The sequence below is a fragment of the Pristiophorus japonicus genome, chromosome 9, assembly GCF_044704955.1.
Source record: "Pristiophorus japonicus isolate sPriJap1 chromosome 9, sPriJap1.hap1, whole genome shotgun sequence".
NCBI classification, from domain to species: domain Eukaryota; kingdom Metazoa; phylum Chordata; class Chondrichthyes; family Pristiophoridae; genus Pristiophorus; species Pristiophorus japonicus.
In genome coordinates, this window is record NC_091985.1 from 207,258,799 (window position 1) to 207,283,093 (window position 24,295).

General features: G+C 45.6%; 1 protein-coding gene across 1 annotated transcript in view; it reads left to right on the forward strand.

The window, feature by feature from the left end:
• The first annotated feature begins 4,348 nt into the window (after positions 1-4,348).
• Positions 4,349-24,295, forward strand: part of LOC139273549 (zinc finger protein 850-like) — a 700,279-nt gene continuing 680,332 nt past the window's right edge. The window contains exons 1-4 of the mRNA XM_070890500.1: positions 4,349-4,453; positions 5,651-5,737; positions 6,136-6,249; positions 8,680-8,768. The gene's annotated coding sequence lies outside the window, so the exon portion shown is untranslated. The remainder of the gene's footprint in view (positions 4,454-5,650; positions 5,738-6,135; positions 6,250-8,679; positions 8,769-24,295) is intronic.

The window sequence follows — 24,295 nt, forward strand, 5'->3', positions numbered from 1 at the left end:
ACTGTCTGATCTCACTGGGCCCCCGGGTTACACACTGTCTGATCTCACTGGGCCCCCGGGTTACACACTGTCTGATCTCACCGGGCCCCCGGGTTACACACTGTCTGATCTCACTGGGCCCCCAGGTTACACACTGTCTGATCTCACTGGGCCCCCGGGTTACACACTGTCTGATCTCACCGGGCCCCCGGGTTACACACTGTCTGATCTCACTGGGCCCCCGGGTTACACAGTGTCTGATCTCACTGGGCCCCCAGGTTACACACTGTCTGATCTCACTGGGCCCCCAGGTTACACACTGTCTGATCTCACTGGGCCCCCGGGTTACACACTGTCTGATCTCACCGGGCCCCCGGGTTACACACTGTCTGATCTCACTGGGCCCCCGGGTTACACAGTGTCTGATCTCACTGGGCCCCCAGGTTACACACTGTCTGATCTCACTGGGCCCCCGGGTTACACACTGTCTGATCTCACCGGGCCCCCGGGTTACACACTAACTGATCTCACTGGAAGTTTCAGTCTCCCGCATGTCCCCAAACACTGAGCTGCAGGGCTGTGTGTTCAGTCCGGTGTTTTCCCTCACAGACTCACCGCGCCCGCTCTGCCCCGGCCCCAGCCGCCCACCATCAGTCCGGTTCCCTGCGGCCCCCGGTTCCTCACATTATCCAACCGTTGGTTGCAGCAAACTGCGCGGCATCCGGGGACTGAGGGTGGGGAGGGCGGTACCGAGAATGCGCACTGCCGCCACAGAGCGCGTTCGGTGCATAGTCCCGACAGTCTATTGGCTGCACGCAGCAGATTGCCAGCCACTCCCACCAATAGGAGCCGGCAGCGCCAAGGAGCCCTGCCCACTGTGTTGAAGGAACTCAGGGCAGCTCGGGAGTCACGTGGCTCCTGATTTGAAAACCGTTCAACCGCCTCACCGCGCGCCAGGCGGGGGATGTCACAGCCCTGCCCACATCGCTTGTGACGTCGTTGTTCGTATTGCGCCTGCGCCGGATTCTTAGGTCACTCAATCCTTCACTCCTGCAGTATTATTAATAACTTTTCTTTATAGAGCGCCTTTAACGTAGTAAAACGTCCCAAGGCGCTTCACAGCAGTGTTACAGGACACAACACATACATTTAACACCGAGCCACAAAAGAACAAATTGCTGCAGGTGACCAAAGGCTGGGTCAAAGAGGTAGGTTTTAAAGAGGGTCTGAAAGTAGGAAAGAGGCGGAGAGGCTTAGGGAGGGAGTTCCAGAGCTCGGGGCCCAGGCAGCTGAAGGCATAGCCACCGATGTTGAACAGTTTTAATCAGGAATGCTCAAGAGGGCTAATTTTGAGGAACACAGACATCACGTGGCATTGTGAGGCTGAAAGAGATTAGAGACAGGGAGGGGCAAGGCCATGGAGGGATTTGAAAACAATTATGAGAATTTTGAAATCGAGGCGTTGCATAACTGGGAGCCAATGTAGGTCAGCGAGCACAGGGATGATGGGTGATCAGGACTTGGTGCAAGTTAGGACATGGGGTGCCAAGTTTTGGATGACCTCAAATTTACATAAGAACATAAGAAATAGGAGCAAAAGTATGGCCATACGGCCCCTCGAGCCTGCTCCGCCATTTAATACGATCATGGCTGATCTGATCATGGACTCAAGTCCACTTCACTGCCTGCTCCCCATAACCCCCTATTCCCTTCTCGGTTAAGAAACTGTCTATCTCTGTTTTAAATTTATTCAATGTCCCAGCTTTCACAGCTCTCTGAGGCAGTGAATTCCACAGATTTACAACAATCTGAGAGAAGAAATTTCTCCTCATCTCAGTTTTAAATGGGTGGCCCCTTATTCTAAGATTATGCCCCCTAGTTCTAGTCTCTCCTATCAGTGGAAACATCCTCTCTGCATCCATCTTGTCAAGCCCCCTCATAATCTTATACGTTTCGATAAGATCACCTCTCAATCTTCTGAATTCCAATGAGTCGAGGCTCAACCTACTCATCCTTTCCTCATAAGTCAACCCCCTCATCTCCGGAATCAACCTCGTGAATCTTCTCTGAACAGCCTCCAAAGCAAGTATATCCTTTCATAAATAAGGAAACCAAAACTGTACACAGTATTCCAGGTGTGGCCTCACCAATACCCTGTATAACTGTAGCAAGACTTCCCTGCTTTTATACTCCATCCCCTTTGCAATAAAGGCCAAGATTCCATTGGCCTTCCTGATTACTTGCTGTACCTGCATACTAACCTTTTGTGTTTCATGCACAAGTACCCCCAGGTCCTGCTGTACTGCAGCACTTTGCAATTTTTCTCCATTTATAAAATAACTTGCTCTTTTTGATTTTTTTTCCTGCCAAAGTGCATGACTTCACAATTTCCAACATTATACTCCATCTGCCAAATTTTTGCCCACCCACGTTTCCTGTCTATGTCCTTTTGCAGATTTTTTGTGTCCTCCTCACACATTGCTTTTCCCTCCCATCTTTGTATCATCAGCAAACTTGGCTACGTTACACTTGGTCCTTTCTTCCAAGTTGTTAATATAGATTATAAATAGTTGGGGTCCCAGCACTGATCCCTGCAGCACGCCACTGGTTACTGATTGCCAACCAGAGCATGAACCATTTATCCCAGCTCTCTGTTTTCTGTTAGTTAGCTAAGCCTCTATCCATGCTAATTTATTACCCCAACCCCGTGAACTTTTATCTTGTGCAGTAATGTTTTATGTGGCACCTTGTCAAATGCCTTCTGGAAGTCCAAATACATCACATCCACTGGTTCCCCTTAATCCACCCTTCTCGTTACATCCTCAAAGAATTCTAGCAAATTTGTCAAACATTACTTCCCCTTCATATATGCAAATATGTTTGATTAACGTGAAAATATAAATTGTGTTCACCGCCCCACCAGCCTTTCTTTGTCTGTCTCTCTCTCCTCCTAAACTGAGGGACATTTAACTGTGATCTATCCATCCCATCCTCATCACCCAGAGATGGCTATCAGAGTGAGCGGCAGAGAGACGGGCCTTAAACACCCGAACTGTGTCTGCATATTAGGGTCAACACTAGTATCACACATTCATGTATAACACCAGTTGGGGGGAGAGAGCACACACATTATCAGTCTTACACTTGGCATCAGTGTCTCCATATTACACTCAGTAACAGTGCCACACTGTCATGTACAGCACCAGAGAGAGAAACAGTGTCTGACATATCAAGAAAGACTGGATCAACTGGGCTTGTATTCACTGGAGTTCAGAAGAATGAGAAGGGATCTCATAGAAACGTTGAAAATTCTGACAGGTTTAGACAGGTTAGATGCAGGAAGAATGTTCCCAATGTTGGGGAAGTCGAGAGCCAGGGGTCACAGTCTAAGGATAAGGGGTAAGCCATTTAGGACCGAGATGAGGAGAAACTTCTTCACCCAGAGAGTGGTGAACCTGTGGAATTCTCTACCACAGAAAGTTGTTGAGGCCAATTCACTAAATATATTCAAAAAGGAGTTAGATGTAGTCCTTATTACCAGGGGGATCAAGGGGTATGGCGAGAAAGCAGGAATGGGGTACTGAAGTTGCATGTTCAGTCATGAACTCATTGAATGGCGGTGAAGGCTCGAAGGGCCTACTCCTGCACCTATTTTCTTTGTTTCTATGTGCCAGTGTTGTACTCACAAGTGTGTCCACATCACGTGAAATAACAGTATCCCGCCTTCACAAACAGTACAAGATCGAGAGAGAGAGATCGAGATCGAGGCAGGACGGTGAGACACAGAAACATGCACAGTATCAGTTCAAGACTGACCTGTGAAGTCTACTTTTATCCTGAATTTTCCCATTGGAGGGACAGAAGTTAAAGTCTCTCACTGATATTGTACCACAGACAGACACATTATTAATCCCACACTGCGGGACAGTGTCAGAGAGTGAGAGAAACAACGTCCCACATTTAACCCTCACTTGCCTGTTGTACTCTCTGTAATCTTGCAGCTAAGGGCCGTTCGGTATTACTCTGTGACCCAGTGTTTCACTCTAATTAAACTAAACTGGGACAGTTTCTGTCAGATATTAACTCCTGCACAGTCCCAGCAAACACTCCTACTTCCCCTGTCCCTCTGATGTTTCTGCAGGATTGCTTTGTGAGGACAGGCTCATGAATAGAAAAACAATGTGCACGGAATGATCCCAAATTGAGCATCTCAGAGGGAATTTAAACATTTTCTGTCCTTTACCCCCAGGCCCAGTTCCTTTGCTCATACTCTGATTAAAGTGAATTGGGAAAGTTCACTTTGCTGATTCTAGACTGCGCATGCGTGGATAAGCCCCGCCCCCGTGTCGATTTCCAGTGAGCAGAAGAGCACATGCGCCCTCCCCTCCCCCAGCCCTGCCTGTGATCGTCATTCACTCAGTGAGCGGAAGAAGATGCTTTAAACAGCCGGGAATAGAGACACCGCGGCCCCGGGGTAAGACAGTGAGCAGCAGACTCCTTACAGCAGCACATCGCTTTGGGAGCGTGTCCGCAGATGGGCTCAGAGATCAGCACTGAGTCCGGGGGAAGTTCAGGGGGAGTCGGAGGCTGTGTGTAACAGGCGGAGTGGATCAAGAACTGGTCTCAGTGCGTGGAGTGAGTGGGGGAAGGGAGAGGCCATTCTCGAGTTGTGTGTGGACAGTGTGTGTCCCGGGTAAGGGAGACAGAATGGGAAGGATCTGCTGTTTACAATCATTGCTGCTTTCTCCCTCCAAACCAGTAGTGAACGTTCCTGCTTTAGTTCCAGTCTCACCGTGTTTGTTGTCCGAGACTCCCAAAGCAAGTGCTCCACTCGGAACTCCTTCACCCCAAACGAACCAAAGGTGGGCAGCGGAAACATTACAAGGACACCCTCAAAGCCTCCCTGATAAAGTACGACATCCCCACTGACACCTGGGAGGCCCTGGCCCAAGACCGCCCTAAGTGAAGGAAGTGCATCCAGGTGGGCGCTGAGCACCTCGACTCTCATCGCCGTGAGCATTCAGAAATCACGCGCAAGCAGCGGAAAGAGTGTGCGACAAACCGGTCTCGCCCCCCCCACCCCACTTCCCTCAACGACTATCTGCCCCATCTGTGATAGGGACTCTGGCTCTCGTATTGGACTGTTCAGCAACCAAAGAACTCACTTCATGAGTGGAAGCAAGTCTTCCTCGATTCCGAGGGACTGCCTATGATGATGATCATTGGACAGTGAGCGGTGGAAGCAGAGCCGGACACTGAGGATTTATACAAGGAGCATCTATTGCAGGCACTGGGTGAGAAATGTAAAGGACACGTTTTAAACAGCGGCTCTTTGTTTTTGGTTGAACGGTTAGTGCCCTGGGAGAGGGGAGCAGCAATCTGAGTTGTGTAAAAGTCCATGCTCCATCGGGTCGTCCCATTCCTGAAGCAGGGCAGGGGTTGGGTTGTGTCTGGATGTCAGTAAATTGCTGTAAATCTGCCCAACACACTTGGTGTGCAGAAGCTGAGTGCTGCAATACTGCAGTGGAGTCAGACACTGACACTGTTTGTATCGCTGGCTTCCCTTTGTGAATGTTCATAATGATTACTAATTGAACGATTACATTCATCACTTTAGTCTTTTCTACCTCTCCTATTCTTGAATGATCAGAGATACCTTCTCCTCCTACAGGCAAGGAATTGAAGGAACCGGAACAAATGTGAAATTTTCACCACCTGAGACATAAGGAACAGTGCAACCAGCTCCTCCTCACACACAGTAGGTACAGAAGGGATGATTTGCCTTTTTTTTATTTGTTCACTGGATGTGGGTGTCGCTGGTAAGGCCAGCATTTATCGCCCATCCCTAATTGCCCTGGAGAAGATGGTGGTGAGCCACCTTCATCAACGGCTGCCGTCCGTGTGATGATGGTACTCCCACAGTGCTGTTAGGGAGGGAGTTCTGTTTCTCTAACAGGTTCCATGTGCTGAAAGGCCTCCTCAAGTTCCCAGATCCAGGGACTGTTCTTCTCCGTTGTTTTGGAAATAGCATCGGCAGTAAACAGGAGCTCAATGCTTCTTGCCCATCAGCTCTCTGATCGGGCTCCTCACGCTGATTATATTTTCTCATCTCGCTCAAACGTCCCAAAATGTTGCTTTCTTTTCCATCACCTCTAGGGTTATTAGCCAAGTTTGCATCAAGCAAATCGTGATCTCACCAGTAACAGCACTTTCCCGACTGTTATCCAAGAGGCTGCTTCTGACATTTTCTTCTGCGTAAATGTTAACCACGTAAGTAACTGAAAATCTTCATTTCTACAGCAACAACAAACACTTGCATTTATGACAGATACAGAGTGAATCCCACACTCACTCACTGTACCACAGACTGACAGATACAGAATGAATCCCACACTCACTGCATCACTGACAGATATGGTTTATGTAATGTACTAATAGCTCGTCTCTACTCCAAATATTTCTGAATCGCATTCGTCCAATATAATGTGCAAAACTATTGTCTGTTGGGGTCATCTCTGATCTGTAAATTTCACAAATATAGGATAAAACCCACTCTCTCATACCAGAAAATGACAGGTACAGAATAAATCCCACACTCTCATACCAGAAACTAACAGGTACAGAGGAACCACACACTCGCTTACCCCAGAATGAGAGATCTAGAATGAATCCCACATTCACATTGCACAAACTGACATATAAAGGTAAAAATCCACACTCAGATACCAGAAACTGACACCCCACACATCTACTACAAACTGACGGTACAGAAAAAAAAACACAATCACATCCCAGAAACTGACAGGTACATATTCATTCCTACACTCACACAGCAGGAACTGACAAGTACAGAATAAAACCCACATTCACAAAGCAGAAACTGACAGGTACAGAATACAATCAACACCCAGATTCCAGAAACTGACAGGTATAGAATGCAATCCACTCTTAGATACCAGAAAGTGACTGGTACAGATTAAAACCACAGTCACATATCAGAAACTGACAGGTACCGATTCAACCCCATACTCCCATACCGGAATCTGATAGGTACAGAATAAAATCCACACTCCGATCCGAAAAACTGACATACTGGTCAATATCCACTCACATACCAGAAGCTGATGATATAGGTTAAAGTACACACTCACATAACAGAAACTGACAGGTATATGATAAAACACACACTCACATAACAGAAACTGACAGGTACAGATAAAGATTCGCTTAGATACCAGAAACTGACAGATACAGAATAAAACCTACACTCACATCAAAACTTGACAGGTACAGAATAAATCCCACATTCACATAGCAGAAACTGACAGGTACAGTATGAAACCCACACCCACGTATCTGAGCAATAATATGCAAGTAAAACCCATACTCGCCTATTGGAAACTGACCGGGAAACATACACACACCAGCGACTGATGGAACGAGTAGAACAGTTTAGGCACCCTTTCTCCAGTGTCAGGCTCACACAATCGTTTTTTTCAATGTGGCCCATTTAATTAGTGATAAAAGCAACTTGTGAAACAATCCCATTTTTGCTAATTTAATTTGTGACAAAAAGATGGTCTGAGCATGTGCTAAATACATGCTGCTCCTCCCCTCCACACACAGTGTTTAAACTGACAGGAAGGGCCCATGCGAACTCCCCTCCTCCAGCTCTGTCAGCGGCTGCCGTTTCCTCTGTGCCGGGCTGATGATCGTTGAACACATCAGGGAGCGGAGATATCCCAGGTCCAAGTAAGGGAGCAAACAGCAGCCACCTTACAGCAGCTCATCACATTGGGACTGTGTCCGCAGATGGGCTTTGAGTCGGGGTAAATTCAGCGGCAGTCGGGGGCTGTCTGTAAGAGGCAGAGTGGAGGAGGAACTAGTTTTGGAGCATGGAGTGAGTGGGGGAAGGAGGAGCCCATTCTCGGGCTGTGTGTGTATGGTGCAAGGTAACAGAGAAAGTAAATCACCTCGCTCTTTCAAATCAGTGCTGCTTTCTTTCCCCAAATCAGTAGTGAATGTTCCTGATTCAGTTCCAATCTCACCGTGTCTGTTGTTCTTGGACATTGAACAGTGGAAACACAGCCTGAGAGTGAGGATGTGAGGAGTGTCACAAAGTGCATCTATTGCAGGCACCAGAAGAGGAATGTGATTGGAGTCATTTCAAAAATGGGTTATTTTGTTTTGGTGCATTGAATTCTTCAGAACCATGTTGCTGGTGATCGAGCGATACATTGTCGCCCCCTCAGATACATCAGCATCTGGTAACTGTGACATTCTGTTAATGACACAGGCCATTAACTCTGTTTCAATAGACTGAGAACAATTGTTGTACAGGTACCTGTGGTTATATTCCAGGAAGCAATTCAGAATTTTACAGGTAGTCCCATGGAAGCGGGAGATATCAACCTGAACTGTGCCAATCGGGTGGTCCCATTCATGGACCAGTACTGGGTTTGGGTTGTGTCTGGATGCTGATAACTTACTATAGAACCATCCTATACAAAGTCCCTTACTCACCTGAGTGCTGCTGTACTGCAGTGAGATCAGACAAGGACACTGTTTGTATCGCAGATTCCTCTCTCCAGATACTTTACTTTATTGAACACAAACACATGAATTATAACTTTATTTTTATATTCTCTCCATTGGCTGTCCATATCATAACTAATAGTGTTTTCCTATTATTATTCTCAGAGCAAAATACTTCACCAAGCCAGAATAAATTTGATCTTTCCTCAACCCAGAACACAAGGAACAGTGCAGGCAGCTCCTTCTCGCACACAGTAAGTACATTATCACTCTCAGAATGCAGAGACACAGAACTGACCTCAATCCTATTGTCACAGGCAGCAGAAGCTGTCAGTCCCACAGTGATCCAAATTTCCAGAGTTATATTATGAATCCCACAGTCACTTGGAGCAGTACAATAATGTGTTGTTTCAAAGTCCAATCATATCGCATTGAAAGGCAGATCCAATTTCACACCCTTACTCACACACACGAACGGATAGACACTGGCACGGTGTCAGTTCACACTCGTGTCTGTACAATGACTCTCAAACCCAACAGCTAACATACAAGAGCAGAGAAATGGAGGTAATGGACTGAACCAAACCTCCTCCTGAGACAGTCATCGATAATCGCAAACTATCATCCACCTACAGCAGGTGGAGAAGGAACCAAATCCAACAGTCACACAGAGCAAGAATAGCTCAGTACAAGAGACTGTCAATTACATAATAAATCTCACACTCACACACACCACCAGTCTAACAGATACATTATCAATCCCACACTCTCACATATCACCAGTCTAACAGATACATAATCAATCCCACACTCACACACATCACCAGTCTAACAGATACATTATCAATCTCACACTCTCACATATCACCAGTCTAACAGATACATAATCAATCCCACACTCTCAAACAGTACCAGAGACTGAGAGAAACATAATGATTCATACACTCCGACACATTGAATGACAGATTGTGATTCTTTTTCAATCATTTCCAATACCTGAGATTGACTGACTGACTGACAGTGAAACCCACACTCCCGTACCAGGCACTTACAGCTGCAGACAAATACTCACACTCACATACCAGAGACAGATAGTTAGAGAGTGAACTCCATAGTCACTCACCAGAAACTGACAGGTACAGAAAAAAAACACTTTTGCATTCCAGAGACTGATAGATAGAGTAATACCCACACTCACATTCCAGAGACCGATAGATACAGAGTAATACCCACACTCACATTCCAGAGACTGATAGATACAGCGTAATACCCACACCCCTGTAACAGAATCTTACAGGTACTGATTAAAACCCTAACTCAAATATCAGACACCGATAGATACAGAATGAAACCCACACTCATTTCTCAGAGACGGACAGATACAGAATAAAACACATATCAGAGAGTGACAGAGCAAAATCAACACTCACCTGAAAGTGACTGACTGATTTAATGTCAAACCCACAATACCACAGCTGTACCAGACACTTAAAGGCACAGAATGAAATCAACATTCATATAATAGCAACTGATGGGTACAGAAAACATACACACATTAACATACCAATGACAGACAGGTAGAATGTAGTAAACTGCACACTCACATAACAGAAACTGTGACATATAGAATATAACCCCACTCATAACAGAAACAGACAGGTACAGCTAAAAAGTGCCACACGCACACACAAGAGACTGACAGGTACAGAGTGAAATCCACATTCACACACTTGAATAAAACACACGTTCGCATAGCAGAAACTGACAGGAGGAAAACCCACATACACATACCATAGACTGACATTCACAGAATAATACCCACACTCCGATACCATAGACTGATGGATACAGAGTAAACCCCATACTCACACCAAAGACTAATAGATACAGAGTGAAGATCACACTCACATCCCAGAGAATGACCACTGTAGAGTAAAATCCACACACACATAAAAGTGAGTGACAGATAAAGAATAAAACCTGCACTCACATCCCAGAGAGTGAAAGATTGACAAAAATACACAATCATGTTACTGAGATTGATACATACAGATAATACCCAAAAACTGACAGATACAGAGAAAAACCCACACTCAAATCCCAGAGACTGACAGATAAAGAATAAAACTCACACACACATCCTCGAGAGTAATAGATACAGACTGAAATATGCACTCCCTTACCAGAAACTGGGAGTTATTGTACTGATTGAACACTTACTCATGTAACACAAACTGACAGGTACAGTGTAAAACCCCACACTCCCATTCCTGAAACTGACAGGTACAGCGCTAAAACCCACATTCACATCAGAGAAACTGAAAGTTGCAGAATGAAGCCCCACTCAAATACCAGAAATAGACAGATACAGACAAAAGCCCACATTACCTGAAACTAACCGAGAGTAAAACCCACACTCACCTACCAGAGATTGAAATTTACAGATACAATCCACACATATACCAGAGAGTGAAAGCCACACACACACACACCAGTAACTGATGGATACAGATTACAACCCACACTCACATATCAAACACTGACAAATAAAGAGTAAAACCACACTCACAAAGAAAATCAACACTCAAATTCCAAAAATTGACAGTGCCGGAGGAAAACCCACAATCACAGAGTAGAAACAGACATGAACAGAGTAAAATGCACACTCGCATTTCAGAAACTGATGGGTACAGAATACATAACAGAAACTGACTGGGATAGAGGAATCGCAAACTAACATACCAGAGACTGACCAGTATAGAGTGAAATCCACACACACACACACTAAAAACTGTTATATACAGAGTAAAATTCACACTCATATACCAGAGAATGAAAGATACAGAATGAAACCCACACTCACTTACCAGTAAGTGACAGGTACAGAGTGAAAATCTCTCTTCCATACCATAAACTTACAGGTATAAAGAAAAAGCCACACTCGCTAACCAGAGACTGACAGATACAACATAAATACTACACTCACTGGTGGGTGTAGTCGAAAGGCCCCCTAACAGTAGCTACACTGATGGATGGAATATAAATTAAGAAATAATGGAGGCTTGTAAAAAAGGAACTGGAATAATCATGGGCAATTTTAATCTTCATATTGATTGAACAAATCAAATTGGCCAAGGTAGCCTTGAGGAAGAATTCACAGTGTGTATCCGGGATAATTTCCTTTAACAGTACTTTGCAGAACCAACCAGGGAGCAGGCTATCTTAGATCTGGTACTGTGTAATGAGAACATAAGAAATAGGAGCACGCCATTTGGCCCCTCGAGCCTGCTCTGCCATTTAGTAAGAACATCGCTGGTCTGATCATGGACTCGCCTCCACTTCCCTGCCCGCTCCCCATAATCCTTTATTCCCTTAATGCTCAAAAGTCTGTATATCTCCACCTTAAGTATATTTAATGGCCCAGCCGCCACTGCTCTCTGGGACAGAGAATTCCACCGATTTACAACCACCTGAGAGAATAAATTCCTCTCATCTCAGTTTTAAATGGGTGACCCCTTATTCGGAAACTATGTCCCCTAGTTCTAGTTTCCCCCTATGAGTGGAAATATCCTTATTGCATCTACCTTGTCGCGCCCCCTCGTAATCTTTTATGTTTCAATAAGACCGCCTCTCATTCTTCTGAATTCTAATGAGTATAGGCTCAACCTATCATCATAATTAACCCCCTCATCTCCGGAATCAACCTAGTGAACCTTCTCTGAACTGCCTCCAATGCAAGTATATCCTTCCTTAAATACAGAGGTTAAAACTATATACAATACTCCAGGTGTGACCTCACCAATACTCTGTACAGTTGTAGCAGGACTTCTCTGCTTTTATACTTCAACCCCTTGCAATAAAGGTCAACATTCCATTTGCCTTCCTGATTACTTGCTGTACCTGCATACTCACTTTTTGTGTTTCATCCACAAGGACTCCCAGGTCTCTGTACTGCAGCACTTTGCAATTTTTCTCCGTTTAAATTATAATTTGCTTTTCTATTATTTCTGCCAAAGTGGATAACCTCACATTTTCCTACATTATACTCCAGCTGCCAAATTTTTGCCCACTCACTTAGCCTGTCTATATCACTTTGCAGATTTTTTGTGACCTCCTCACAATTTGCTTTCCCACCCTTCTTTGTATCATCAGCAAACTTGGCTACATTACACTCGGTCCCTTCATCCAAGTCATTAATATAGATTGTAAATAGTTGAGGACCCAGCACTGATCCCTGCAGAACATCACTAGTCACTATTTGCCAATCCTCTATCCAGGCTAATTATATTACCCCCAACCCTGTGAGCTTTTATCTTGTGCAGTAACTTTTTATGTGGCACCTTATCGAATGCCTTCTGGAAATCCAAATACACCACATCCACTGGTTCCCCCTCATCCACTCTGCTCGTTACATCCTCAAAGAACTGTAGCAAATTTGTCAAACATGATTACCTTTGTCATGTCTTCCTGTGCTGTGTGGGAAATCGGGGACTCTTCCAGTGTTCCTGACTACTATGTGTGCAGGAAGTATGTCCAACTGCAGCTCCTGACAGACCGCATTGCGGCACTGGAGCTGCACATGGATTCACTTTGGAGCATCCGCAATGCTGAGGATGTCATGAATAGCATGTTGAGTGAGTTGGTCACACCGCAGGTAAAGGTTACACAGGCAGATAGGGAATGGGTGACCAGCAGGAAGAGCAGTGGAAGGAAGATAGTGCAGGGATTCCCTGCGGTCATCTCCCTCCAAAACAGATATACCGTTTTGGGTACTGTTGGGGGAGATGAGGGGCTCATCAGGGGAAGGCAGCAGCAGCCAAGTTCATGGCACCATGGGTGGCTCTGCTGCACAGGAGGGCAAGAAAAAGAGTGGGAGAGCTATAGTGATTGGGGATTCTATTGTAAGGGGAATAGATAGGCGTTTCTGCGGCCACAATCGAGACTCCAGGATGGTATGTTGCCTCCCTGGTGCAAGGGTCAAAGATGTCTTGGAGCGGCTGCAGGGCATTCTGGAGGGGAAGGGTGAACAGCCAGTTGTCGTGGTGCATATAGGTACCGATATAGGTAAAAAACGGGATGAGGCCCTACAAGCTGAATTTAGGGAGCTAGGAGTTAAATTTTAAAAGTAGGACCTCGAAGGTAGTAATCTCAGGATTGCTACCAGTGCCACGTGCTAGTCAGAGTAGGAATTACAGGATAGTTAAGATGAATACGTGGCTTGAGGAATGGTGCAAGAGGGAGTGATTTAAATTCCTGGGACATTGGAACTGGTTCTGGGGGAGGTGAGACCAGTACAAACCGGACGGTCTGCACCTGGGCAGGACCGGAACCAATGTCCTAGGGGGGAGTGTTTGCTAGTGCTGTTGGGGAGGGTTTAAACTAATATGGTAGGGGGAATGGGAACCTATGCAGGGAGACAGAGGGAAGTAAAATGGGGGCAGAACCAAAAGGTAAAAAGGAGATAAGGAAAAGTGGAGGGCAGAGAAATCAAAGGCAAAAATCAAAAAGGGTCACATTACAACATAATTCTAAAAGGACAAAGAGTGTTTAAAAAAAACAAGCCTGTAGGCTGTGTGTCTCAATGTGAGGAGCATTCGTAATAAGGTGGATGAATTAACTGCGCAGATAGCTGTTAACGGATATGATGTAATTGGAATTACGGAGATGTGGCTCCAGGGAGACCAAGGCTGGGAACTCAACATCCAGGGGTATTCAATATTCAGGAAGGATAGACAGAAAGGAAAAGGAGGTGGGGTAGCGTTGCTGGTTAAAGAGAAGATTAACACAAGAGTAAGGAAGGACATTAGCTTGGATGATGTGGAATCTGTATGGGTAGAGCTGTGGAACGCCAAAGAGCAGAAAACGCTAGTGGGAGTTGTGAACAGACTACCAAACAGTAGTAGTGAGGTTGGGGATGGCATCAAACAGGAAATTTGGGATGCGTGCAATAAAGCTACAGCAGTTATCATGGGTGGCTTTAATCTACATATAGATTGGGCTAACCAAACTGATAGCAATACGGTGGAGGAGGATTTCCTGGAGTGTATAAGGGATAGTTTTCAAGACGAATATGTCAAAGAGCTGGCCATCCTGGACTGGGTGTTGTGTAATGAGAGAGGATTAATTAGCAATCTTGTTGTGCGAGGTCCCTTGGGGAAGAGTCACCATAATATCGTAGAATTCTTCATTTAAGATGGAGAGTGACACAGTTAATTCAGAGACTAGGATCCTGAAGTTAAGGAAAGGTAACTTCGATGGTAAGATGTGAATTGGCTAGGATAGACTGATGAATGATACTTAAAAGGTTAACGGCGGATGGCAGTGGCAGACATTTAAAGATCACATGGATGAACTTCAACAATTGTACATCTCTGTCTGGCGTAAAAGTAAAACGGGGAAGGTGGTTCAACCGTGGCTAACACGGGAACTTAGGGATAGTGTTAAATCCAAAGAATAGGCATATATATTGGCCAGAAAAAGCAGCAATCCTGAGGACTGGGAGAAATTTAGAATTCATTATAGGCGGACAAAGGGTTTAATTAGGAGAGGGAAAATAGAGTATGGGAGTAGGCTTGCAGGGAACATAAAAACTGACTGCAAAAGCTTCTATAGATATGTGAAGAGAAAAAGATTAGTCCCTTGCAGTCACAATCAAGTGAATTTATAATGGGGAACAAAGAAATGGCAGACCAATTGAACAAATACTTTGGTTCTGTCTTCATTAACAAAGACACAAATAACCCTTCCGGAATACTAGGGGACCGAGGGTCTAGCGAGAAGGAGGCACTGAAGGAAATCCTTATTAGTCAGGAAATTGTGTTAGGGAAATTGATGGGATTGAAGGCTGATAAATCCCCAGGGTCTGATAGTCTGCATCCCAGAGAAGTTAAGGAAGTGGCCCTAGAAATAGCACTGGTGGTCATTTTCCAACATTTTATAGACTCTGGATCAGTTCCTATGGATTGGAGGGTAGCTAATGTAACCCCACTTTTTAAAAAAGGAGGGAGAAAGAAAACAGGGAATTATAGACCGGTTAACCTGATACCACTAGTGGGGAAAATGTTGGAATCAATTATTAAAGATGTAATAGCAGCGCATTTGGAAAGCAGTGACAGAATTGGTCCAAGTCAGCATGGATTTATGAAAGGGAAATCATGCTTGACAAATATTCTGAAATTTTTTGAGGATGTAACTAGTAGAGTGGACAAGGGAGAGCCAGTGGATGTGGTATTTTTGTACTTTCAAAAGGCTTTTGACAAGGTCCCACACAAGAGATTAGTGTGCAAAATTAAAGCAGATGGTATTGGGGTTAATGTATTGATGTGGATAGAGAACTAGTTGGCAGACGGGAAACAAAGAGTAGGAATAAATGGGTGCTTTTCAGAATGGCAGGCAGTGACTAGTGGGGTACCGCAAGATTCAATGCTGGGATCCCAGCTATTTACAATATACATTAATGATTTGGATGAAGGAATTGAGTGTAATATCTCCAAGTTTGCAGATAACACTAAGCTGGGTGGCAGAGTGAGCTGTGAGGAGGATGTTAAGAGGCTGCAGGGTGACTTGGACAGGTTAGGTGAGTGGGCAAATGCATGGCGGACGCAGTATAATGTGGATAAATGTAAGGTTATCCACTTTGGTGGCAAAAACAGGAAGGCGGAATATTATCTGAATGGTAACAGATTACGAAAAGGGGAGGTGCAATGAGATCTGGGTGTCATGGTTCATCAGTCATTGAAAGTAGGCATGCAGGTTCAGCAGGCGGTGAAGTAGGCAAATGGTATGTTGGCCTTCATAGCGAGAGGATTTGAGTAGAAGAGCAGGGAGGTCTTACTGCAGTCGTACAGAGCCTTGGTGAGGCCACACCTTGAATATTGTGTACAGTTTTGGTCTCCTAATCTGAGGAAAGACATTCTTGCTGTTGAGGGAGTGCAGCGAAGGTTCACCAGACTGATTCCTGGGATAGCTGGACTGACATATGAGGAGAGACTGGATCGACTGGGCCTGTATTCACTGGAGTTTAGAAGGATGAGAGGGGATCTCATAGAAACTTATAAAATTCTGATGGGATGGGACAGGTTCGATGCAGGAAGAATGTTCCCGAAGGGCCATATCCAACTTCCTCTTGAATATATCCAATGAACTGGCATCAACAACTCTCATAGCGATAGGGAATTCCACAAGTTAACAACTCTCTGAGTGAAGAGTTTTCTCCTCATCTCAGTCCGAAATGGCTTACCCCTTATCCTTAGACTGTGTCTCCTGGTTCTGGACTTCCCCAATATCAGGAACATTCTTCCTGCATCGAACCTATCCAGTCCCGTCAGAATTTTATATGTTTCAATGAGATCCCCTCTCATTCTTCTAAACTCCAGTGAATAAAGGCCCAGTCGATCAAGTCTCTCCTCATATGTCAGTCTCGCCATCCCAGGAATCAGTCTGGTGAACCTTCGCTGCACTCCCTCAATAGCAAGAACGACCTTCCTCAGATTTGGAGACCAAAACTGAACACACTATTCCAGGTGAGCCCTCACCAAGGCCCTGTACAACTGCAGTAAGACCTCCCTGCTCCTATACTCAAATCCCCTAGCTATGAAAGCCAACATACCATTTTCCGCCTTCACCGCCTGCTGTACCTGTATGCAACTTTCAATGACTGATGTACCATGACACTCAGGTCTCGTTGCACCTCCCCTTTTCCTAATCTGCCGCCATTCAGATAATATTCTGCCTTTGTGTTTTTGCCCCCAAACTGGAAAACCTCACACTTATCCGCATTATACTGCATCTGCCATGCATTTGCCCATTCACCTAACCTGTCCAAGACACTCTGCAGCCTCTTAGCATCCTCCTCACAGCTCACACCACCACCTAGTTTAGTGTCATCTGCAAATTTGGAGATATTACACTCAGTTCCTTCATTCAAATTCTTAATGTATATTGTAAATAGCTGGGGTCCCAGCACTGAGCCCTATGGCACCCCACTAGTCACTGTCTGCTATTCTGAAAAGGACCCGTTTATCCCGACTCTCTGCTTCCTGTCTGCCAACCAGTTCTTTATCCACGTCAGTACATTACCCCCAATATCATGTGCTTTAATTTTGCACACCAATCTCTTGTGTGGAACCTTGTCAAAAACCTGTTCTCCCTTGTCCACTCTACTAGTTACATCTTCAAAAAATTACAAAAATTACATAAATCCATGCTGACTTGGACCGATCCTGTCACTGCTTTCCAAATGCGCTGTTATTTCATCTTTAATAATTGATTCCAACATTTTCCCCACTAGTGATGTCAGGCTAACCAGTCTATAACTACCTGTTTTCTCTCCCTCCTTCTTTAAAAGGTGGTGTTACATTAGCTACCCTCCAGTCCATAGGAACTGATCCAGTGTCGATAGACTGTTGGAAAATGATTACCAATGCATCCACTATTTCTCGGGCCACTTTCCCTAAGTACTCTGGGATGCAGACTATCAGACCCTGGGAATTTATCGGCCTTCAATCCCATCAATTTCCCTAACACAATTTCCTGACTAATAAGGATTTAATTCAGTTCCTCCTTCTCGCTAGACCCTCGGTCCCCTAGTACTTCCAGAAGGTTATTTGTGTCTTCCTTCGTGAAGACAGAACCAAAGTATTTATTCAACTAGTCTGTCATTTCTTTGTTCCCCATTATAAATTCACCTGAATCTGACTGCAAGGGACCTATATTTGTCTTCACTAATCTTTTTCTCTTCACATATCTATAGAAGCTTTTGCAGTCAGTTTTTATGTTCCCGGCAAGCTTCCTCTCATACTTTATTTTCCCCCTCCTAATTAAACCCTTTGTCCTCCTCTGCTGAATTATAAATGTCTCCCAGTCCTCAGGTTTGCTGCTTTTTCAGGCCAATTTATATGCCTCTTCCTTGGATTTAACACTATCCTTAATTTCCCTTGTTAGCCAAGGTTGAGCCACCTTCCCCATTTTATTTTTACTCCAGACAGGGATGTACAATTGTTGAAGTTCATCCATGTGATATTTAAATGTTTGCCATTGCCTATCCACCGTCAACACTTTAAGTATAATTTGCCCGTCTATTCTAGCCAATTCACGTCTCATACCATCGAAATTATCTTTCCTTAAGTTCAGGATCCTAGTCTCTGAATTAACTGTGTCACTCTCCATCTTAATAAAGAATTCTACCATATTATGATCACTCTTCCCCAAGAGACCTCGCACAGCAAGATTGCTAATTAGTCCTCTCTCATTACACAACACCCAGTCTAGGATGGCCAACCCTCTAGTTGGTTCCTCGACATATTGGTCCAGAAAACCATCCCTAATACACTCCAGGAAATCCTCCTCCATCATATTGCTACCAGTTTGGTTAGCCCAATCTGTATGTAGATTAATGTTGTCCATGATTACTGCTGTACCTTTATTGCATGCATCCCTAATTTCTTGTTTGATGCTGTCCCTAACCTCACTACTACTGTTTGATGGTCTGTACACAACTCCCACTAGCGTTTTCTGCCCTTTGGTATTCCGCAGCCCCATTCTTTTCTCTCCACTTTTACTTTTCTTCTTTCTATCTTTTGCTTCTGCCCCCATTCTACTTCTCTCTCTCCCTGCAGAGGTTTCCATCCACCTGTCATATTTGTTTAACCCCTCCCCAACTTCATTAGTACCTATAAGCCCCTTGATTATCCACTATTGGGATGTTCTTCGTGTCTTCTACCATGAAGACCGATACAAAATATTTGTTCAACATCATTTCCCTGTTCCCCATTATTAATTCCCCAATCTTATTCATTTATGGAATGAGGACATCGCTGGCAAGGCCAGCATTTATTGGCCATCCCTAATTGCCTGTTGTTGTGTATAGAAGAACTCCACGAGGCTGAGTACTGTGAGCTAAACTTAGTGTGACCTTAGTCTTCTTTATTACAACTCCAGAGTGTTTAAACAGTATGGCAGACAAGCCTTTATACTGGCCCTGCACGTGTGCGCAGGTGACCATTAGAACTCCAACAGTCGCACCCTCTGATGGCAAGTATTATATTTACATACATAACATCACTCCCCCCCCCCCCCTCCCCCCCCAAAAGTCTTCAGTCAAGTTATATACAAGTTGAGGCGATCCGGAGCTCTTCACTCCCTGGTTAATCATCTAAGTTCAAACCATGGCGTGTTGTGAGTTGGTTGGACCATTAATGCACTGCACTGTAGCTGGTCTGACCGGACTGTCAGGAATCCTTGTGATTGACAGAGAGGTCGATTGCTGGTTGGGTGTGTGTTGGTGGAACTTCGCTGGTGATGTCCTCTTCAAGTCGTTCCTGGTTGTCAGTAAATCGCAATTTGATCTGATCTAAATGCTTTCTGCACATTTGGCCATTTAACAGTTTGATTATAAACACCCTATTCCCTTCCTTGACCAAAACAGTGTAAGCAACCCACTTGGGTGCATGACTGTAATTCAGGACAAACACAGGATCGTTAACATCAATGTCACGTGAAACAGCTGCGCGATCGTGGTACATGTTCTGCTGGTATCGCTGGGTTTCCACATGATCATTAAGATCCGGGAGAACGAGAGAGAGCCTGGTTTTGAGGGCTCTCTTCATTAACAATTCTGCTGGGGGAGCCCCGGTAAGTGACTGATGTCGCATCTGGTAACTGAATAGAATGCGAGACAAGCGGGTCTGCAGGGAGCTGTCTGTCACGCGTTTCATGCTATGCTTGATTGTTTGGACTGCCCGCTCCGCTTGACCATTAGACGCGGGCTTAAATGGAGCAGACCTGACATGGTTGATGCCATTGCGGGTCATAAACTCGTTGAATTCCAAGCTGGTGAAACATGGTCCATTGTCGCTGACAAGGACGTCGGGCAAGCCATGGGTGGCGATCATGGCCCAGAGGCTTTCAATGGTGGCTGTGGATGTGCTGGGTGACATGATTACGCATTCAATCCATTTGGAGTAAGCGTACACTACTACTAAAAACATCTTTCCTTGAAAGGGGCCGGCAAAATCTATGTGGGTTCTGGACCACGGTTTGGAGGGCCATGATCACAGACTCAATGGAGCCACCCTTGCTGCATTGCTCAGTTGCGAGCAAGTGTTGCACTGATGCATGCATGACTCCAAGTCCAAGTCAATGCCGGGCCACCAAACATGCGACCTGGCAATTGACTTCATCATGACAATGTCTGGGTGGGGACTGTGTAGGTCACGTATAAACGTTTCTCTGCCTTTTTTTGGCAAAATCACGCGATTACTCCATACGAGACAATCCGACTGGCTTAATTTCATCTTGCATTTCCCTGGGAACGGCCGACCAGTTCCCATTTAGGATGCAACTCTTTACTAACGATAGCACAGGATCCTGGCTGGTCCAGGTCCTGACCTGGCGAGCCGTGACGGGTGACCCCTCGCTCTCAAAAGCATCCATGACCAGTAGTAAGTCTGTGGGCTGCGCCATTTCAACCCCAGTGGGGGGTAATGGTAGCCGGCTGAGAGCATCGGCACAGTTTTCAGTGCCTGGTCTGTGGCGGATAACATAGTCATAAACAGATAATGTTAGTGCCCATCTTTGGAAGCGGGACGAAGCATTGGTGTTAATACCTTTGCTCTCTGAAAACAGCGAAATGAGCAGCTTGTGGTCAGTTTCAAGCTCAAACCGAAGTCCAAGTAGGTATTGGTGCATTTTCTTAACCCCATATACACATGCTAACACCTCTTTCTCGACCATACTATAGGCTCTCTCAGCCTTAGACGGAGTTCTAGACGTGTATGCAACCGGTTGGAGGTTGCCTGATACATTGGCTTACTGTAACACACAGCCGACCCTGTACGATGAGGCGTCACAAGCTAGCACTAAATGTTGACATGGGTCATAGTGTACAAGTAACTTATTTGAACATAGCAGGTTCCTGGCCTTCTCAAAAGCTGTGTCTTAATTTTTGCGCCAAACCCAGTCATCACCCTTACATAGCAACATGTGCAAAGGTTCTAACAACGTGCTCAAGCCAGGTAGAAAGTTACTGAAATAGTTGAGGAGTCCCAGGAACGAACGCAGCTCCATCACATTCTGTGGTCTGGGTGCATTCTTGATGACCTCTGTCTTTGAGTCTGTGGGTCTGATGCCGTCTGCTGCAATCTTTCTCCCAAAAATTCGACTTCTGGCGCTAGGAAAACAAACTTGGAGCGTTTCAGCCTGAGTCCCACTCTGTCTAGGCGACTCAGAACATCTTCCAGGTTGTGTAGGTGTTCGATGGTGTCACGACCGGTGATCAGGATTTCATCTTGAAACACAACGGTGCGCGAAACAGATTTCAGCAAACTCTCCATGTTTCTCTAGAAAATGGCTGCAGCCGAGCGAATCCTGAAAGGGCATCTGTGGTATATACACAGCCCTTTGTGTGTGTTGATGCACGTCAGTCTTTTCGAAGATTTAGCCAGCTCCTGTGTCATGTCGGCGGAGGTTAGGTCCAACTTGGTGAACGAATTCCCCTCCTCCCCGCCCCCCCGCTTAAGTTGCAAACAGGTCATCCGCCTAGGGCAGCGGCTACTGGTCCTGGAGTGAGATTCAGTTAATCGTTACCTTGTAGTCTCCGCAGTTTCTGACCGTGCCATCGCTTTTCAACACAGGAACAATTGGACTGGCTCACTCATTGAACTCGACTGGCAATATGATTCTTTCGTGTTCGATCTCGACTTTCTCCCTCATCATGGATGGAACTGCCCGAGCCTTGTGATGGACGGGCCGTGCATCGGGGCCTGGATGGATCTGTACCTTGGAGCCAGTGAAGTTGCCGATGCCTGGTTCGAATAGCGAGGGAAACTTGCTCAGCACTTGAGCACATGAGGCGTCATCCACTCAAGATAGTGCTTTGATGTCGTTCCAATTCCATCTAATCTTTTCTAGCCAGCTTCTGCCGAACAGCGTTGGGCCATTGCCTGGAATAATCCACAGTGATACATCATGCACAGCTCCATCATACGATACCTTCACTGCCGCACTTCCAATGGCTGGTATGAGCTCTTTGGTGTAGGTACGCAGCTTTACATTAATCAGGCTCAGTTTGGGCCTTTGTGCCTTATTGTCCCACAGTTTCTCGAAAGCCTACTGGCTCATTATTGACTGACTTGCACCCGTGTCCAACTCCATTGATACTGGAACTCCATTTAATTTGACTTCCAGCATTATAGGAGGGCTCTTGGTGGTGAAGGTATGAACTCCATACACTTATTCCTTGGGTTGAGTTGCCTGTGCTGCGTGATCGGTGCCGGATCAATCATCATCTGCCACGTGGTGTGTCGCAGCACGTTTGTTCATTTGCTGGAGGTGCCCCATTGTTGCGCAGCCTTTGCACACGTAGTGCTTGAATCGACATTGATGGGCCCGATGATTACCCCCGCAGCACCAACACGGTGCTAATGGATTCACATTCACCCCCGATGGCAGACTCTGAGTCATCACGGGTGTTGCAGCCGCAGACGTATAGGCCCTGCCATATGCAGTTCAGCCTGCTGGCAACATCATTTTATGCACTTGTCTGTGAGCTTCGATGTTGAGAAGATATCTGTTTGGTGTTATCGTCCATGGCCATGCATGCCTGGGCGATCGCGAAGGCCCTGCTCAGGTCTAGGTTTCGGCAGCCAGCAGCTTTCGAAGAATGACCTCGTGGCTGGTGCCCAGCATGAAAATGTCCCGCAGCATTTCCCCCAACGCAGCTCCAAAATCGCACGGTCCCGCGATGCATCTCAGGTCGGCGACATAATCCACCACGTCCTGGCCCCCGGAGCGATGGTGCGTGTAAAAATGATACCTGGTCATGAGGATACTCTCCTTCGACTTGAGGTGCACAACTCTGTATATTCCTTCTCTATGGGTTTTGTCCGTGCGAGCAGATTCTTGATGAGGCCGTATATTTTAGGCCCACAGCTGGTGAGGAGAACCGCCCTGCACTTCACCGCATTAGTGTCTCCTTCCAGCTCGTTGGCCATGAAGTACTGGTCGAGATGCTCGACGAGAGCTTCCCAATCATCACCCTCTACGAATCTCTCTAATATTCCAACGGCAGCCATGGTTGCGTGAAGGTTCGTATTCTGTTACTTGTCACCAATTGTTGTGTAGAAGAACTCCACGAGGGTGAGTACTGTGACCTAAACTTAGTGTGACCTTAGTCTTCTTTATTACAACTCCAGAGTGCCTAAACAACATGGCAGCCAACCTTTTATACTGGCCCTACACATGTGTGCAGGTGACCATTAGGACTCCAACAGTCGCGCCCTCTGGTGGCAAGTATTACATAGTTACATACATAAAACCGGTGAGAAGATGGTGGTGAGCTGCCTCCTTGAACAACTGCAGTCCGTTTAGTGAATATATTCCCACAGTGCTGTTAGATAGGGAGTTACAGGATTTTGAACCAGCAACTATGAAGGAACAGTGATATATTTCCCAGTCAGGATGATGTGAAACTTGGAGATGATGGTATTCCCATGTGCCTGCTGCCCTTGTCCTTCTAGGTGCTGGAAGCCTTGGCGAGTTTCTGCATCTTGTAAATGGTACACACTGCAGCCACGGTGCACTGGTGAAATGTTACTGAATAGAAAAACTGGTCTGTTAAAACATATAAACAGCAATCCCAGTCTGTAACAGTCCACATTAAGGACATACATGAGATAATAACAAGGCATTGTTGTGTGTATTGTGCCACATTATAATGCCAGAGTCCTGGAGAGTTTGGAGGGAACTTGATGAATGGTCTCAGAATAATTGTGTTATGGGCAGG